The 17,943-nt window shown below is 48.0% G+C and overlaps 1 long non-coding RNA gene across 1 annotated transcript; it reads right to left on the bottom strand.

The window, feature by feature from the left end:
- Nucleotides 1-14,895: 14,895 nt before the first annotated feature.
- On the bottom strand, nucleotides 14,896-17,108 carry LOC147109824 (uncharacterized). The gene is made up of 2 exons (XR_015080356.1): nucleotides 16,989-17,108; nucleotides 14,896-15,319 (listed from the first exon to the last, which is right to left on the bottom strand). It is a non-coding gene; the product is annotated as an uncharacterized LOC147109824 (long non-coding RNA).
- Between the last annotated feature and the right edge of the window lie 835 nt (nucleotides 17,109-17,943).

Genomic DNA, 17,943 nt, shown 5'->3' with positions numbered 1-17,943 from the left:
ATACTTATGTCTGAACTAGTGTCTTAAACTTAAATAAAGCCAATTACTTAGGTATGAGTGGTGTGTTGGCTATGGTAGATTGGAAAATTAGATTAGAAGATATGATGGTAGATAAACAGTGGCAAACATTTAAAAACATATTCCATTATTCTCAGTGAATATACATTCCGTTGAGAATTAAAAACTCCTGTTGAAAACTGATCCATCCTTGGCTAACTGAAGAAGTTAAGGATAGTATTGGATTAAAAGAGGCTTATAATGTTGCAAAGAATAGTAATAAGCTTTAGAGACCATCAAAGAATGACCAAAACATTGATAAAAAGGGACAAAATAGAATAGGAGAGTAAAGTAGCAAGAAATATAAGAACAGATTGTAAGAGTATCTACAAGTATGTAGAACAGAAGAGAGTAGCAAAAGTAAGCATTGATCCCTTAGAAGCTGAGACAGGAGAAATTATAATGGGGAATAAGGAAATGGCAGAGACCTTAAACAAATATATTGTAAATAACAACAGAAAATGCTGGAAAAACTCAGCAGGTCAGGCAACATCCGTGGAGAGAAATTTGAGTTGACATTTCGGGTTGGACCCTTCTTCAAAACTGAAAAGAAAAGAAACTAGATCGAAGGCAGGGCTGCGATCAGACAAAAGAATAAAAGAAACAAAAGAAGTAAAAGAGATTAGAAGCTGGACGAGATGGTAATAGGCTGGGATTAGGTGTAAAGTGTACTGGCAGGGCAAAAGATAGCTGCCAGGTGTGAGAGAGAAACAAAAGGAAAGGGGGGGGTGGAAAGGAGTGGAACAATTACAAGAGAAAATGAAATGGGGGCCGAGCTTATGATCTGAAATTGTTGAACTCGATATTGAGTCCGGAAGGCTGCAGACTGCCTAATCGGAAGATGAGGTGCTGTTCCTCGAGTTTACGTTGAGCTTCCGTGGAACAATACAAGAGGCCAAGGACGGTGAGGTCCGAGTGGGAATGGAGCGGTGAATTAAAATGACAGGCGACCGGAAGCTCGGGGTCACCCTTACGGACTGAACGGAGGTGTTCCGCAAAGCGGTCACCCAATCTGCGTTTGGTCTCCCCAATGTAGAGGAGACCGCATCGTGAGCAGCGAATACAGTATACTAGATTGCGAGAAGTACAAGTAAATCGCTGTTTCACCTGGAAGGGGTGTTTGGGGCCCTGGACAGTGGGAAGGGGGGAGGTATAGGGGCAGGTGTTACAACTCCTCCGCTTGCACGGGAAGGTGCCAGGCGAAGGGGAAGGGTATCTGTTTTCACAGTGGAAGACACAAAAAACATACCAAAAATAGTGGGGCACCAAGGGGCAAATGAAAGGAAGGGAAATTATTAAGAACAGTAGAGAAAAAGTACTTGAGAAAATAATGGGACTAAAAGCCAACACATCCCCTGGACCCCTACATCCTCGGGTTCTACAAGAGATAACTGCAGAGATAGTGAGTGCATTGGTTGTGATTTTCCAAAATTCCCGAGATTCTAGAACAGTTCCAGTGGTGTGGAAGGTAGCAAATGTAACACCACTATTCAAAAAAGGGAGAGAGAAAACATAGAACTACCGTCCAATTAGCTTGACATCAATTGTCGAGAAAATGCTGGAATCCATTATTAAGTAAGTGGTAACAGGGCATTTAGAAAATCGTAATATCATTAGGCAGAGTCAACATGGTTTTGTGAAAGAGAAATCGTGTTTAACAAATTTATTCGAGTATTTTGAGGATGTAACTCGCAGGGTAGATAGTAAATTTGGATTTCCAAAAGGCATTCGATAAGGTGCCACATAAAAGGTTGTTCTGCAAGATAAGGGTTAAACATAGAAGATAGGAGCAGGAGTAGGCCATTCGGCCCCTCGAGGCTGCTCCGCCATTCAATGCGATCATGGCTGATCATCCAAGTTCAGTACCCGGTCCCTGCTTTCTCCCCATCCCCCTTGATCCCTTTAGCCTTAAGAAATATATCCAACTCCTTCTTGAATATATTTAATGAATTAGCCTCTACTGCCTTCTGTGGTAGAGAATTCCAAAGGTTCACCACTCTCTGGGTGAAGAAATTCCTCCTAATTTCTGTCCTAATAGGCCTACACCTTATCCTTAGACTGTGACCCCTGGTTCTGGACTCCCCGACCATCGGGAACATCCTCCCTGCATCTAGTCTGTCCAGTCCTGCCAGAATTTTATAAGTTTCAATGAGATCTCCTCTCATTCTTCTAAACTCCAGCGAGTACAAGCCCAATTGACCCAATCTCTCCTCATACGTCATTCCTGCCATCCCAGGTATCAGCCTGGTGAATCTTCGCTGAGCTCCTTCCATGGCCAGAATATCCTTCCTCAGATAAGGCGACCAAAACTGCACACAATACTCCAGATGTGGTCTCACCAAGGCCCTGTAAAACTGCAGCAAGACATCCTTGTTCCTGTACTCAAACCCTCTCGCTACGAAGGCCAACATACCATTTGCCTTCTTAACCACCTGCTGCACCTGCATGCTTACCTTCAGCGACTGGTGCACAAGGACACCCAGGTCTCGTTGCACTTCCCCTTCTCCCAATCTATTGGCGTTCAGATAATAATCTGCCTTCCTGTTTTTCACACCAAAGTGGATAACCTCACATTTATCCACATTATATTGCATCTGCCATGCTTCTGCCCAATCACCCAACCTGTCCAAATCATCCTGGAGTTTCTCTGCATCCTCCTCACAGCACACACGCCCACCCAGCTTTGTGTCATCTGCAAACTTGGAGATATTACATCTTATTCCCTTGTCTAGATCATTAATATATATTGTGCATAGCTGGGGTCCCAGGACCGATCCCTGCGGTACCCCACTAGTCACTGCCTGCCACTCGGAAAAAGACCCGTTTATTCCAACTCTTTGCTTTCTATCTGCCAACCAGTTCTCTATCCAAGTTCATGCGGTTGAGGGTAATTTATCAGCATGGATAGAGGATTGGTTGACGGACAGAAAACAGAGAGTAGGGATAAACGCATCATTTTCGGGTTGGCAGGCTGTAACTAGTGGGGTGCCCCAAGGATCAGTACTTGGGCCTCAGCTATTCACAATTTATATTAATAACTTAGATGAAGGGACCGAGTGTAATGTATCCAGGTTTGCTGACGTTGCAAAACTAGGTGGGAAAGTGAGCTGTGAGGAGGGCACAAAGAGCCTGCAAAGGGGTATAGACAGGTTAAGTGAGTGGGCAATAAGGTGGCAGATGGAGTATAATGTGAGGAAATCTGAGGTTATTCAGTTTGGTAGGAAGAATAGAAAAACAGAATATTTTTGAAATGGTGAGAAACTATTAAATGTTGGTGTTCAGAAAGATTTAGGTGTCCTCATACATGAAGCACAGAGTTAGCAAGCAGGTACAGCAAGCAATTAGGATGGCAAATGGCAAGACGGTCTTTATTGCAAGGGGGCTGTAGTACAAGATTAAGGAAGTCTCGCTACAATTGTGCAGGGCTTTGGTGAGACCACACCTGGAGTACTGTGCACAGTTTTGGTCACCTTATCTGAGGAAGGATACACTTGCCTTAGAGGCGGTGCAACAAAGGTTCACTGGATTGATTCCTGGGATGAAAGGGTTATCCTATGAGGAGAGATTGAGTAGATTGAGCCTATACACTGGAGTTTAGAGGAATGAGGGGTGATCTCATTGAAACATATAAGATTCTGAGGGCGATTGTAGGGTAGACTGAGAGGCTGTTTCCCTGGCTGGAAAGTCGAGAACTAGGGGGCAGAGTCTCAGGATAAGGGGTCGGCCATTTAAGACTGAGATGAGGAGGAATTTCTTCACTCAGGGAGTAGTGAATCTTTAGAATTCTCTGCCCCAAAGGGCTATGGATGCTGAGTCATTGAGTATATTCAATGCTGAGATAGATTTTTGGAATCATGGGGAATCAAGGGATATGGAGATCGGGCGGGAAAGTGGAGTTGAGGTTGAAGATCAGTCATGATCTTATTGAATGGTGGAGAAGGCTCGAGTGGCCGTATGGCCGACTCCTGCTCCTAATTCTTATGTTCTTATATAATATAACATAAAAACAGAAAATGCTGGCAATACTCAGCAGGTCAGACAGCATCTGTGGAGAGAGAAACAGAGTTAACGTTTCGGGTCGATGACCCTTCGTCAGAACTGTTATGTTCTTATGTTATGTATAGAGACTAAAGAAGCTGGGGTTGTTCTCCTTAGAGCAGAGCAGGTTAAGGGCATTTTTAATAGAGGTGTTCAAAATGATGTGGGGTTTTGATAAGAGTAGATAGAGAGAAACTGTTTCCACTGGCAGGAGGGTCAGTAAGCAGAGGCCAAAGATAAAAAATCAGGGCAGATGAGGTAAAATCTTTTTACGCAGCGAGTTGTTATGATCTGCAACGGACTGCCTGAAAGGGTGCTGGCAGCAGCTTCAGTAATAACTTTCAGAAGAGAATTGGACATATACTTGAAAAGGAAAACATTGCAGGCTATGGGGAAAGAGCAGGGAAGTGGTACTAATCGGATAACTCTGCAAAGAGCCGGCACAGACATGATGGCCCAAATGGCCTCCTGCTGTGCAGTATGGGTCTATGATAATTGACTGACTTGTGACTTTTATGTTCTAATAGAGGATAGAGAGCAGATGGAAGCTTGAGGTGCAACTAAGTTTTGTATCTGCTTTAACGGATCCCAGTTTCCCTACCTGGACAGTAGGTGAGGTGGGATAGTTACCCTCAGTACTCTTGGACTGGGAAGGGATGAATTCAGCAAGTGTCTCCCCTCCTGATCCCTATACAGTGACTCTTTGGTGTGTCAATGATCCTCAGTTGGTCTCACTGTTGTCTCTCAGACAATGGTTGTTATCCACAGTAGAATAGGCTCTGAGGTCAGGAACTGCCCCCTTAAAAATCATCCTCCTACTTTCCAGCTGAAGAAAGAATTGCTCTCACATCGAGCGTTGGATGTACTTGGGATGGCCCAAAGTCCTTTACACCATTGAGTCACTTTGAGAAGAGCGATTGCTGTCGTTCTGTTCGCAAATTCAGCAGCACAGGTTCCACACAAAACAGCAATCAGATAAATGGTCTGGTAATGAGATTGTTCTTGTCCAACTTAACAGGCTGACAAGGACACAGTTTAGCCCGGTTTGAAAGATGACACCTCTGACAGTGCAGCACTCGCTCAGTACAGCACTGCAGTGTCAGCCTGGATTATGTTCTCAAGTCTCTGGAGTGGGACATGAACCCACAACCTCTGACTCCGAGGTGAGAGAGCTAAATACTGAGCCGAGGCTGATTGAGGTTATCAGATTTTCAGAGACAGAAGTATTGCCCCACCCCCCACCCCTCCACATCTAGTGAGGTTTTCATGTATTGCCTCCAAAGTGATATTTTCTAACACCAATCTGCCGGCCGAGGCAGTGTTACACCCCCACCCCACTGAGACATTGTCCCCCCACACACTTCCCGCGGGTGTAAGCCCCCGACCTGCACTTACCTGACACGCCGGCCGTTGAGCTGTGGGCCCCCATGGGATTCCGATCCTGGGCCTCCTCCAACTGCCGGCGCGCAGTGCCTGCGTATCCCAGGGGCGCAGTTAGTTCAATGCATCTCCTGGGATCACGTGGGCCATGGGGAGCCAATCGGAGCAGGGAATGCTTCATTCATAAGTTTGACAGGAAGGGCTGTCAAACTTATAAATACTACAAGCCCCAAAACATCACTAAATCTTCAAATAATTTTTTTTTAATCACATTTTTTAAATAAACTATAAATTACATGAAATAACTATTTTAAACAAAAATTTAAATTTTTGAAAAAAATAATTTTATTTCCTAACGGGGCTAAAAATAAACTTACCTTTCTTTAAAGTATTTAAAAATAATAAACCTGTGGAAAAAATGTTAAAATTTTAATTAATTCACCACTTGTAAAAAGCAGGCCTTGCGACTGCTTTTTACATGTCTAACCTTTGGAGATTTACCCTCCCGGGAGAACCTGCAAAAAAAATCGTAAGTTCGATGCGCATGCGCAGCCTCTCCGGCGCACGCATTCGAACTCTGAACCCCTTCTTTTAGGGGAACGGAAGTGCCGGTTCCCCGCGCATGCGCAGTGCATGCAGGAAACCGGCACTTCCATTGGGCTTAGGGTGAGTACCCCATGCGTACTCACCCATGGAGACCCGAATTTCTGGGCCAATTGTTATTAGAAAACTTACTTGGAGTAGTTCAAGTTGAATAATTGAGCATTCCCTGCTACCAGGAAATATGTATCCCATTAATTACTACATTTAAACAGGTCTCTGTAACCTGAGCTTTTCCCGTGTCCATTCATGTGTGCACTTTGGCTACCGCTCCGGACCCGAGCCATTCAGTACATTTCCACTTTCTCCCCCTCTTTTCCTTTGCTCTCTATCCCTCCCTGACCGCTCTCTCCTGTCGTCATGCCCCCTTTCATCTCTCCTTTCGGATACACTGCCCTCCCAAATCCCTACCCCAATCCTTCATTACTCTTCGACCTTCCTACTCTCTGCCGCCATCCCAGGTTTGTTTCCTTCTTAGATAAGCTTACAGATTCCCTCTGTGCCTCTCTTGGCATCCTACGAAGGGCCCATCGAGGCACTCGTTGCTGCCTCCTTACGAGCAGCAACCCCAACTGTCCTATTCGACTCTCTCGCCAACCTTCCCACCCAACGTGCCCACTGGGGCAAATGTTGCCAAACTCCTCCCCATCCAACTCATCCCCCACAGTGCTGACGCTGGCAGTGGGGCAGCCATCGCTGACCCTCTCCACATCTCCCTCCAGAATGTCCGTTCACTTGCGAACAAGTCCCTTGCCATCCATGAGCATGTCGTGGATGATTGCATCGACATCATGGCCCTGACGGAAAGTTGGTTGAGGGATGATGACACCTTATCGTTAAATGAAGCCTCCCCGCCTGGCTATACCTTCCACCACTTCCTCCGCGCAGACTGCCATGGTGGTGGTGTGGCTCCCATCACCAAATCACACCTTGGTCTGTCCCCCTACTTTCTCCTCCTTTGAGCATCTCACCCTAGTCCATGCCTCTGACCTCTCATTTTAAATTCTCTTTCTCTAACGCCCACCCAAGTATCATAAAAATGTTATTCCCACGATATCTTCACTGCTTTCCTCCCCCAGCCTCTGCACCGAACGACTTCTCATCCTCTGTGATTTCAACCTCCATCTCAATCCATCATGCTCTCCCTCCTCTGAATTCACTAGCCTCCTATCCTATCCATTCTTACCATTCTAATCGTAGACAGAGAATCACCTGCAACGGCTTCTCTTCCCACTCCCGTATCCTTACCTCTGCTGTTACGGTCACGGAAGGAGCGTTAACGCAGCCAGAAATCCTTCCACCACTTCATACAGTTCCCCAAAGGGAACAGTGTGAAGACACGTACGATGATGACCTCTGCTGTCCCCCAAGGATCTATCCTTGGTCCCCTCTTATTAATCATCTGCATGTTGCCCCTTGGTGACATCATCCGAATGTTTCCACATGTACGCTGATGACACCCAGCTCTACCTCACTACCACTTCTCTCGACCCCTCCACGGTCTCTAAATTGTCAGACTGCTTATCCGACATCCAGTTCTGGATGAGCAGAAATTTTCTCCAATGAAATATTGGGAAGACCAAAGCCAATGTTTTCGGTCCCCGCCACAAATTCCGTTCCCTCACCACTGACTCCATCCCTCTCCCTAACATCTGTCTGATGCTGAACCACGTTGTTCGCAGACTTGGTGTCATACTTGACCCTCAACTGACCACATATCCGCAGCATAACTAGGACCGCTTATTTCCACCTCCGGAACATCGCCCATCTCCGCCCTTGCCTCAGCTCATCCGCTGCTGAATCGCTCATCCATGCCTTTGTTACCTCTAGACTTGACTATTCCAACGCACTCCTGGCTGGCCTCCCACGTTCTACCCTCTGTAAACTGGAAGCGATCCAAACAGTATCAAAATAGAGCATCTCTTGATCATTAAAATACCCTCAATTATTCAAAATAGAAATACTTTACTGAAATCCTTTATTCCAGGACAAATACCTTTATTGGATTCACTACGAGCTTCACTTTCACAAACCAAGGTACTCGTTTGTATTCTGATCTTTTGAACTGAATCTGTCTCTTCCTTAGCTGAAGCAGTTTCCTCAGTGAAGCCTCGGAAAACTTCATCTTCAGCCACTTCGAAATGGGAGACAATCTGTGATGGGGTTTTTTGCTTCTGAAATGCAGAATGTGAGAGTGAAAATGTACCTCACAGCACCTGAAGTAGACAATAGCTGCCTCAGGACTCCCTGCATTACAAGTCAAAGCAGTTGTCTATTGTTCCTCTCCATTAGTTATTGTAGGATATTTAATAAACAGAGCTACCCAATTACCCAACTGGGGAAATGCAGTTGCTCCCCAGTATAGTACTAAGCCACATATATCAGATCGTTCCCTTGTTTGATACTGTACTGATACTGATCTCAGCAAGTGTGGTAAACCTATTAAATTAACCTCAGCACCCTTTTGCAAGGGAGGGGATAAAATTAGCCAGGATTCCCAATGATTGCTAACTAATCATCACTTCTGGAAAGGTCTGTGTGCGTGTATCTGAAAACAGGCTTGACCTTCTCCAACAATGAGCGCCTAACACATGAAGAACAGCCATTTAACAAATACCAACATGGCTGCCCATTAAGTCAGGACAGACAAAGGAAACATATCTACTCATGAATCAGTGCCTTCAGGAAAATGGGAGAGGAGGAGATTCGACACATATTTTCACTCCTTCACCTCTGGTCTTCCCACACCACACACAATCCCTAAAACAGAGCTAATATTTGACAGTGCCTAAAAACTAACATTGAATTTCAGCTAAAATAACAACAGAGAATGCTGGAAAAACTCAGCAGGTCAGGCAACATACGTGGAGAGAAATTTGAGTTGACGTTTCGGGTTGAAAGTCGGAACCGGAGACAGTAGCTGATGTAAACAAGCAACAAGAAACAATGATCTTCATTCTGTGGAACATGGAATTATCTTTCCTAACTTTAGCACATCCATTCCACCAGCTGTGTTTCTGAAGGCTGTACACAGAAATTTAGAATACAAAAACAAAATGAGAGATAAGGTATTAACTGTATGAATAAGTACCTATCAGCTACGATACTTGCCTTCCCCACTTTCTCCTCACTCTCCTGAAGCAGTTGTATTGTAGGAGTCTACGTACTCCTAGCAAAAAATAATGAACTCGGAGAGGTTCAACAGAAAAGGTTTAATTGCTGAGGCTGCATGCTGAACACAAAATGGAGTCAGAGACTACACAAAGTACAACTCTCTTTCATCAGTGCACAGCTTCGACTGCTCCTCCCCCGCTCTGGGCTTAACTATGTTGCAGATCGAGTTTCTTAAGGGTGTGATCCTTCTTAAAGGCGTGACACCTGATTTATAGTCTACGGACCGGAAAGCGGATTGTGTCCGTTCTGTGATCGGTACGCCACACAGCTCCCCCCAGAATCCGCTAGTAGGGAGTGTACGAACCGGCGTGGCGGCTTGATGGCACGGCCGGAATGACTCTTGGCGGTTGGTGTTGGGAGCGGGGCGGTCGGACGCGTCGGGCTCTTAGGCGGTCTGCCCCGCGGTGGGGGTTGGCCTACTTGAATGGGTTCATCGGACTCTAGGTGCGCCAGCTTGAGCCGGTCGACCGACACCTTGTCAGTTCTGCCGCCCACTTCGAGGAGGAAGAACTTGCTCCCCGTCTGGAGTACCTTGTAGGGTCCATCGTATGGGGGCCGTAGAGGTCCTCGGTGGGCGTCATGGCGCAAGAAAACAAATTTGGCCATGTGCAGGCTCGGTGGTACACAGGTTGCTGGTTTGCCGTGCCGGCCGGTGGGTACCGGAGCGAACTGTTGTGCTCGGTTGGCGAAAGCGCGGCGTTGCTGGTCAGCCGACCAGGGGGTCGTGGCGGTGGGGAGGAATTCTCCGGGTACGCGCAGCGGCTGGCCGTACACGAGTTCCGCCGCTGAGGCTTGCAGGTCTTCCTTGACCGCGGAGCGTAGGCCAAGTAGCACCCACGGGAGGCGGTCGATCCAAGCCTCATCTTCGAGGCTGGCACGGAGGGACGCCTTCATGGACCTGTGGAATCGCTCGCACAGTCCGTTGGCTTGGGGGTGGTAAGCCGTGCTGCGGTGAACGGCCACCCCAAGGTTTCGGGCGATGGCGGCCCACAGATCAGAGGTGAACTGTGGGCCTCTATCCGACGTCCTGTTGGAGGGGACGCCGAACCGAGCGACCCAGGTACCGATGAACGCCCTCGCGATGTCGGCGGTGGTGGTGAACGTCAGTGGAATGGCCTCGGGCCAGCGGGTGGTACGGTCCACGATTGTCAGCAGGTGCGTGTGACCTTGTGATGGCAGCAGGGGGCCGACGAGGTCGATGTGGACGTGGTCGAACCTTCTTTCTGGCACGGTGAACTCCTCGAGTGGGGCTTTGACGTGTTGGTGGATTTTGTCACGCTGGCAAGCTATGCAGGATCTGGCCCAGACGCGCACATCTTTGCGCAGGCCGCGCCAGACAAATCGGTTGGCCACCAGTCTAATGGACGCGCGGGTGCCGGGGTGTGAGAGGCCGTGGACGATGTCGAACACCCGTTTTCGCCAGGACGCCGGGACTACGGGGCGGGGTTGCGCCAAGGAGGTGTCGCATTTGACGGTGACGGCGGACGGGCCGCAGGCGACGTCGGTCAGTCGCAGCCCTGGGAGGGTGGTGGGCGCGGAGAGCAGATTGGGGTCAGTGCGTTGCTCCGCTGCCAGTTGAGCATAGTCCACTGCCAGGTGGGCGCCGTGGACGGCGGGGTGGGATAGGCAGTCGGCCACCACGTTGTCTCGACCGGAGACGTGCCGGATGTCCGTGGTGAATTCGGACACCGCGGCGAGCTGGCGTTGTTGCCTGGCTGACCACGGGTCCGCAGATTTTACCATCGCGAATATCAGGGGTTTGTGGTCGACAAACGCGGTGAAGGGCGGTCCTCCAGAAGAAATCTAAAATGGCGGACTGCCAGGTACAGTGCGAGGAGCTCGCGGTCAAAGGCGCTGTATTTGGCCTCCGGGGGGCGCAGTTGGCGGCTGAAAAAGGCTAGTGGTTGCCAGGCCCCGTCGACCCACTGTTCGTACACGGCGCCGACCGCGTGGTCGGAGGCGTCCGTGGTGAGGGCCACCCTGGCGTTGGGCTGTGGGTGAGCGAGCATGGTGGCGTCGGCGAGCGCCTTTTTGGTCGAGTCGAAAGCGGTCAACATGTCCGCCGACCACTCGATCGCCATTCTGTCTTTCTTACCCCAGAGGGCTTCGTATAGGGGCCGCATGAGGGAGGCCGCTCCGGGAATGAAGTGGTTGTAAAAGTTGATCATCCCCAAGAACTCCTGGAGGCCTTTGATGGTGGTAGGCCGGGGGAACTGCTGGACGGCTTGCACCTTGGCAGGCAGGGGAATGGCTCCGTCCTGCGTGATGTGGTGGCCGAGGAATTCGATCCTGCTGAGGCCGAATTGGCACTTGGCTGGGCTGATGATGAGCCCGTGCTCACTGAGCCGCTGGAACAGGGTGCAGAGGTGCTCGATGTGTTCCTGCTTGGAGGAACTAGCTACCAGGATGTCATCCAGGTAGACAAAGAGGAACTTCAGGTCCCGGAGGACCGAGTCCATGAGCCGCTGGAAGGCCTGGGCCGCGTTTTTGAGGCCGAAGGGCATTCGAAGGAACTCGAATAGCCCAAAAGGGGTGATTATGGCCGTCTTGGGAACGTCCATGGGGTGGACTGGCACCTGTTGGTAACCGCGCACCAGGTCGACTTTGGAGAAGACTGAGCGGCCGGCCAGTCTAGCCGAGAAGTCTTGAATGTGCGGTATGGGGTACCGATCCGGCATGGTGGCATTGTTTAGGCGCCGGTAGTCCCCGCAGGGGCGCCATCCCCCGTCGGGTTTGGTGACGATGTGGAGTGGGGAGGCCCAGGGACTGTTGGAGTGGCGGATGATGCCGAGCTGTTCCATTGTGGCGAACTCGGCCCGCGCGATCTCCAGCTTGGCCGGGTCCAGCCTGCGGGCGTGGGCATACACCGGTGGGCCTGTGGTGGGGATGAAGTGTTCTACCCCGTGCTTAGCAACCTTCGCGGAGAAGGTCGAGTTGGTGAGGGCTGGGAACTCAGCCAGGAGTGCTGAGTAGTCGTCCGTTGAGCGGGCGCGGCACTGCCACACCATTTCGGCGGGTTGGGGGGGGCCATGGCGCCCGGGACAGGTGACATGGTGTTCATGTCCACGAGGCGGCGCCGAGGCATGTCGACCAACAGGCTGTGGGCGCACAGGAAATCTGCACCGAGGAGCGGGGAGAGCACCTTGGCGGTGATAAACTCCCAGTGGTAGCGGCAGCCTGCGAGGTCGATAGTGATGGTGCGGGTGCCGTACGTCCGGATGTCGGTGCGGTTGGCAGCAGCCAGCGCAGGGCCGCGGCCGCCTCGCTCGATCTCGAGGGCGGACGCGGGGATGATGCTGCGTGCCCGTGTCGCATAGGAAACGGCGTCCGGAGGCGCTGTCCGTAACGTACAGCAGCGCGCCTGCTTGCCCCACGGCCATCAAGTAGGCTGGTGTGGGGGCAGTTGGAAACGTGCAGGGATGGCTGCAGCACCGTGCCCGTGCGCCAAACCGGGTATGGATGTAGCAGTAGCCCTGGGTCGGAGGGCTTGGGGGACATGGGGGCCTGGGGGGCCTCGTGGCCGAGCTGTGTGGCCGCGCGATAGAGGGTGAAGCGCGTGCCGACACTGCGGAGGCCAGGTCGGGGGTGACAGCGTGGTTGGAGATGGCGGACAGGAGCTTATCGGCTTCGTCGGCCAGGGCCTCGAGGTCCATGAGGCTGGATGCCACGATCGCCGGGCGGATGCTGGGAGGAAGTTGGCGGATAAAGAGCGTGCAGAAGAGGGAGCCAGGCAGTTTCTCGTCGGTCAGAGCAAGCATGTGTGAGAGCAAGTCTGACGGCGTGGAGTCACCGAGGCCCGGGAGGTCGAGGAGGTGGCAGTTGCGCACGAATTGGGAGGCTGTGAATTTTTTAATGAGCGCGGCCTTGAGATGTGCGTACTTGCCTTCCTCCGGAGGGTTTTGTAGTGTTGTCCAGACGTTCGTGATTGTGGAGCTGCCCAGAGAGGCGAGGAGGTAGTCGTACATCGTTGCGTCGGCGGTGATGCCGTGGAGCCGGAATTGCGATTCGGCTTGAAGGAACCAGGCAGTGGCCAGGTTCTCCCAGAACTCCGGCAGCTTCACAGAAATTGCAATTGTGTCAGCCATGGTTACGCTTAGGAGTCGTCCTGAGCGTCGGCGTCACCAATGTAGGAGTCTACGTACTCCTAGCAAAAAATAATGAACTCGGAGAGGTTCAACAGAAAAGGTTTAATTGTTGAGGCTGCATGCTGAACACAAAATGGAGTCAGAGACTACACAAAGTACAACTCTCTTTCATCAGTGCACAGCTTCGACTGCTCCTCCCCCGCTCTGGGCTTAACTATGTTGCAGATCGAGTTTCTTAAAGGTGTGATCCTTCTAAAAGGCGTGACGCCTGATTTATAGTCTACGGACCGGAAAGCGGATTGTGTCCGTTCTGTGATCGGTACGCCACAGTACTACAGTTCTAAAGGTGCTAATTGTTCTCCTGTGCCTTGTCCATGTGTCTGGATAGCAAGTATTGGCAGGCAACTCAAGATTCAGGAGGCACCAAAGCACAGCTTGATGATGGTCTCCTCTAACTCTACACACACGTACTTTTTCAGCAGAGCTCAAAACACAGCAATCAAGAGCAGGGACCCTGACTAATTTTATTTCTGGGAACCCTGAGGCCCAGTGGAGTTGCCCCATTGCCAAATCTCAGCACACACCAAGAATCAAAATTGAATTTGGGATTGTCGTACCACACATGGAGAAAAGTACTTTAGATTCAAACCACTTTGCACACAGAACATTCTTCTTGAAGTAAAAGCTAATTGCTCGTTCATGAAGCATCATCGCTACAGAAGGTTAGTCAGAGACAAGAGCCCACGAGAGGAAATCAATGGAGGATCTAGAAGCAGATACAATTTCATTTAAAGTATCTGCCATGCTTGTCACCAAAATTAAGGCCAGATGTTTCTTCAGCCCTGCGTCACTGGACATTGTGTTTCTCAAATCTAGTTCCTAACATGAGAATTGCAATTCTTGATTGCAACGACAGGAAGAGGAACCTTGAGATGTTAGTACAGCAGCAGTGACCAAGGAGTTTTGTCTTCATGAACCAGCTAGATCCATATTATGGAGCCTCATGGGCAACATATAAAATCGATGTCCATGTTCTGATTAATTAGCAGTTATTTCAAGCTGCTGATAGTCACAGATTTTGGGATGCTGGTGGAGGATTTATCCACCAACAGCGCTAAGAGACCTTTCCAACTCTCCAGGCCATGAATTTCAAGGGCAAATAACCAAGTATGAAATATAAATAAAAATAGAACCAAGTTGCCAGGCACCATGGACTGTAAATTGGGCACTCATGCAGCAGAATGAAAAAGAAAAATTGTTTAATATAAATCTGAGATAAAGACAGAAAATGCTGGAAGCGTGTAGCAGCTCAATTCGTGTCTGAAGGAGAAAGACTGGTTAATGTTTGGCTGGGAACTTGTATCGATATATCCTTCAGATGCTGACAGGCCTGCCGTGATTATCTAGCAGATTGTTTGAATTTTGAAATATTAGTCTGATAAGAATTTCTGTTCACTTTGAATTACCTTTCTGGTATTCTCGTTCTTAGTCTTCTTGGTATCTTCATTCTTAAAGAAAGGCTTAAAGAACCTTAACTCTTAAAAAAAGAAAGACATCAGTGTGATTGAGATAATCTCAGATTTCAGTTTATTTATGTTAACAGCATGAAGATTCTAAAAATATCTTGTTTATTCAGGCCCAAAAAAGAATCAACATATTATGCAGATAAAAAGTAAAGAAAACTTACACAAGTAGAAGGGAAAATGTGATCAGACAATTTACTTATATTTCCAGCTCTCCAAAACTTCAAAGTAACTGCTTCCTGACAAAAAATATGTACCAGTTGCTGGACAAACTGGTTATATTCAGGGTGTTAAAAAAGCACATTTAATACTTTAACAAAGAAAACACATCCAATTTACTTGGTGGATTTTTCTCAAGAAGTTTAGGCGTCCACTCCTCATCCGAGTCACTAGAAACATACACACGGGGTTGGTGCCCACTGCTAGGTCTTGATATGAACGCTGGATTTGGTACATTCAATCCTGTGAAAATTCAAATATTCCAATCATCTACAGTTGATAATTGCCTGTATTTAATTTGACTTAACTTACTAACGTAAGGCATCTGTTGAATCGAACCATTTTAGAATAATATCAGGTAAGAGCAGCACAGAGGCTTTCCTTTCATCAATGGCATCTGGATTTAAATCCAGCCCAGACTGATCAGAGGAAAAGGAGCTTTTATGTTATGTTGGGGAGCTGGGAGCACAGCACTCAGGCCCATGCCCTCTAAGAGTCCTGTTCTCCCAGATTTTTATGCCACTGATCCCTATTGGACCCATTGGAGAGTCCAAAGGAAGAGTTACATTTGTGACAGCTGACGGTCACTCTCAGTACCGAGGGAAAGGAAGGTCCTTGATGGCATCTGAGATGTAGAGCTTCCTCCCTTATTCCAATATTTACTGTTTTTATCCTTCATTTAGTTTTAATGATAATCATTTAGTAGTTTTGTACAAAACATGGGGGAAAAGCCGCACAGGTACAACAGGAGGTGTTCTGATAGTCAGGTGAGATCAGGATCAGCTGCGCTGTCCCCACATCACAAGCCTACATACAGTCAGACAGGATTTTTTCAAGGCAAGTAAATTAATATTCAGTGAATCACAGGTTGGGGGTGCTGCATTTCCTGATATGTGTTCCTGATGTGTGTCAGGAGCGGTGAAATGTAAAATCCCAACCAAAATGTCTAACCACATATGAGAATATCCACAGAAAATGCTGGAAAAACTCAGCAAGTCAGGCAACATCCGTGGAGAGAAATTTGAGTTGACGTTTCGGGTTTGACCCTTCTTCAAAACTGGAGAGAAAAGGAACTAGATCGAAGGCAGGGCTGCGATCGGACAAAAGAATAAAAGAACCAAAAGAAGTAAAAGAGATTAGAAGCTAGACGAGATGGTAATAGGCTGTGATTAGGTGTAAAGTGTACTGGCAGATTGGGTGACCGCTTTGCGGAACACCTCCGTTCAGTCCGTAAGGGTGACCCCGAGCTTCCGGTCGCCTGTCATTTCAATTCACCGCTCCATTCCCACTCGGACCTCACCGTCCTTGGCCTCTTGTACTGTTCCACAGAAGCTCAACGTAAACTCGAGGAACAGCACCTCATCTTCCGATTAGGCAGTCTGCAGCCTTCCGGTCTCAATATCGAGTTCAACAATTTCAGATCATAACCTCGGCCCCTATTTCATTTTCACTTATATTTTTCCACTCCTTTCCTTTCCCCCCCCCCTTTCCTTTTGTTTCTCTCTCACACCTGGCAGCTATCTTTTGCCCTGCCAGTACACTTTACACCTAATCACAGCCTATTACCATCTCGTCTAGCTTCTAATCTCTTTTACTTCTTTTGGTTCTTTTATTCTTTTGTCCGATCGCAGCCCTGCCTTCGATCTAGTTCCTTTTCTCTCCAGTTTTGAAGAAGGGTCAAACCCGAAACGTCAACTCAAATTTCTCTCCACGGATGTTGCCTGACTTGCTGAGTTTTTCCAGCATTTTCTGTTGTTATTTCGGATTTCCAACATCTGCAGTATTTTGCTATCGTATGAGAATATCCACTTGGGTGTAATATTGGAAGAATTGTATGGCAGTACGAATCAGAGTGTTCAGGAGAGGAAGAGAGAAATGTTGAAGGAAAGAGAATAATTTATCTTGTACAAACCTACTGCAAGCATGGTTTCATAGTTCTGCTGCACTTTCTTATAACGGATGTCGACCCATTTACTTAGCTCTGCCCAATCATCTTTGGAAAGATAAACGGCAATGTCTTTCAGCTTCTCTAGAATCTGGAGACATAAAATGAATGTAATTTCTGATACATCTAGGCATTTTATCTGTAATCTTCACAAACTACAATTGTAAGATTAGCTACCCTGTCGGATCTGCCAATCTTTAAAAGAATATCCTCCACACCACTTGAATGGGCCGGCACAGCCAGCCTTTATTGGAAGCCATCAATATCGTGGCAGCATGATGTTGGAATGTCTTGAAGGAAAGTTGTCTCAAGACCTTCTACAATCAGTGTTGGTGCTACCATGCTCCAGAGGATGTCTGGAAAGGCAAAACAAAATGGCTAAAAATGCTCCCACACACCATCCCCTTTTCTAAATTATTCTTCCTCACCTTCTTTATGCTCACATGCAACATTCCAGAGCCAATTGTACACAAAAACCTTACAGCAGGTTTTTCGGGACTGCTGTTTTTGAGCCAGTTGTTCAAGGACATCCATAGTGAATGCCTCCGATTCCTCCCCCTCAGTGTGACATTATCCACACTCACCCGAACGTCATAGTTGAGATCAGTCTGGTTACTTCAAGGTACACAGCAAAAGACCATTCAGCAAGCTTCACCATGTTGTTAACTATGGTAGATCTGCTCTTTTAACCTCATTTTTCCCATAATTCTCCATTCAATTAATATCCATACAACCCAAGTATCTATCCCCTTTTAAATACCTGAATAAATTCTGCATCAATGGTCTCCTGTTGTAGTGCACTTCACATTCCCACAATATTTTCTATTAATAATTTTCTCCTGGATTAACTTTTCAAAAGCTTAGTTTTAATTTTAAATAGATGTCCCTTTATTACAGACTTGCCGATTGGAAAAATGACTCT

The sequence above is a fragment of the Somniosus microcephalus genome, chromosome 12 (genome assembly GCF_052327205.1).
Source record: "Somniosus microcephalus isolate GS21.2 chromosome 12, FLI_Smic_1.0, whole genome shotgun sequence".
Lineage (NCBI taxonomy): Eukaryota > Metazoa > Chordata > Chondrichthyes > Squaliformes > Somniosidae > Somniosus > Somniosus microcephalus.
This window is presented reverse-complemented; position numbering and strand designations above follow the sequence as displayed.